This window comes from Trachymyrmex cornetzi, unplaced genomic scaffold (assembly GCF_001594075.2).
Source record: "Trachymyrmex cornetzi isolate Tcor2-1 unplaced genomic scaffold, Tcor1.1 scaffold1947, whole genome shotgun sequence".
Lineage (NCBI taxonomy): Eukaryota > Metazoa > Arthropoda > Insecta > Hymenoptera > Formicidae > Trachymyrmex > Trachymyrmex cornetzi.
In genome coordinates, this window is record NW_017296577.1 from 2,175 (window position 1) to 4,301 (window position 2,127).

A 2,127-nucleotide genomic window follows, 5' to 3' on the forward strand; every position below is an offset into this window, starting at 1 on the left:
TAACTCACCACCGCGTTACCAGCGTCCATTACTAGAATGCGATCGCTGTCCATGACAGTGTTAAGTCGATGAGCGATCGTCAGCACCGTACACTTCCTCCTAATCGTGGTCTGAATGAGCTCGTCCGTTCGCGGGTCCACATTCGCGGTCACCTCGTCCAGCACGAATATCGGATTATTCTTCACAATGGCTCGCGCCAAGCAAACCAACTGCCTCTTGCCAACGCTAAGATTGGAGTCGCCTTCATTGATATGGGCCTCCAGGCCTATCTCCTTCAGCTCGACCTCCTCTAGCGCTCGCCACAGCGGTTCATCCGCATACAAGTCGAACGGATCGAGGTTCCGCCTTAGGCTGCCAGAAAACAGAAACGGTTCCTGCGGAATAATGCTGATCTTGGAACGCAGATCGTGTAGACCTATCTGGCTCGTGTCGACTTCATCGATCTCGATCAGCCCATCCACATCAGTCAGGCGGAAGATTGCCTGAATCAGGGATGACTTGCCGGCACCGGTTCTGTCAACGATGCCGATTTTCTCCTGCGGAAAGATGACGAAGTTGAGGTTCTTGAGCACTGCCGGCTCTAAAGCGACGCATAGCGCAGGAACACGTTCTTGAACTTGGTCTTATCTTCTTGTGGTCAATCGGACTTGGGCTTTTTATCGAGAACACTTTCGAGAGGAGGCTCGCTGTCCACACCGCTGGAAAAAGATCGAAGCAGAAAATATAAATTAAACGTTATTTTAATAATCTACACAGAAATTAGACTGCTTTAGAAATATCTGCAATTTTTCATAAAACTTACAAATTTGTTCATCTAGATAGACGAAAAAATATTGATAATAAAATATTATGAATCTTGGATAATAAAAATATCCAAAAAATTTAAATCAAGAATTAGAAAATTTACAAATTGGACGCTACAAGATCTAAAATTTCAAGATTTAAAGAAATTTAAGAAATTTAGGAATTTAAGAATTACAGTATGCGGTCAGTAATGGAATAATATTTGAGTATGAGATTCATAATGTAAGTAGATCACTAAATCGGTAGATAATTAAATCCTGTGTTTACTTAAAAAAAATTTCAATACATTGAAAATTGTAATTGAAATAATATAAAATAAGTGGTAACTCATATTTCAATAAAGTAAGACAATTAATAAAGATAATTGATACATAATTAATACAAACACAATATGAAGATATATAAAGGATAAGCGAGTACTTGTATTCAAGGATACGCTCTACCGAGGCTATCTGGTTCTCCACCCCGGTACTCTGGCGCATGCACCAGTGTAATCTCCCAGTAAGATTGATACTCGGCGTGATTGCTAGGCCTACGTATCCGCCATACATAAAGCCGTTGTCCATCACAAGGAAGCTCAGTGTGACCAGCGTGATACATAGCAAGCAAAAAGTATCCACCTAGAAGGCAAAGGCGCGGGAGGATGCGATGAAGATGTACCACGCGGACGAATGGATATCTTGATAATTATCGAACTCCTTCGTGAGAGTCGCTTCCATTCCAAACGCACGGATCGTCGATAGTCCTCGAAGAGTCGCGCTCAGGTGAGCGAAGATTGGCGAACGGGGGGCTAAAGGAAGTTATAAATTCCACTCACTTTAGCCGAAGAATTGACATCCATCGTCAATTCAAGAGACTTGACTTCAATCTGCGATTGAATCTATCTTATTCTATCGAGGAATTATTCTGTTTCTACTCTAGAAAGACAAGCTGAAAATACTTACTGATGCTTTCGAGACGCTTAACGCTATAACTACTGGCTATAACTAGTGGTAAAAAATCAAAATTTTATGTATCGATCGTAAAAAAGATTTGATATCAACAATTGGCGCCAAGTTAAATTCCATGTAATTCGGATACTAAATTAAATAAATAATATTGACTTTAATGATATGTATCATTCCTATATTAAGGGTTTGATATATCAAGAATTGGCGCCAAATCTCATTTCTTTATTTACTTAATCCAAATAATACTATCTTAAATTTTTATACAATGACTTTTATACAATGACCTAAGTGTACGTATATCTTATTGAAGGATCTTTCTATTCCAATCCAAATGGTTTAAATTCCTCTTAAATGAAATTATTATATCACAATT

The 2,127-nt window shown here is 39.1% G+C and overlaps 1 pseudogene; it reads right to left on the minus strand.

The window, feature by feature from the left end:
• The window catches only part of LOC108759574 (probable multidrug resistance-associated protein lethal(2)03659), a 40,678-nt pseudogene that overhangs the window by 942 nt on the left and 37,609 nt on the right, over positions 1–2,127 (minus strand).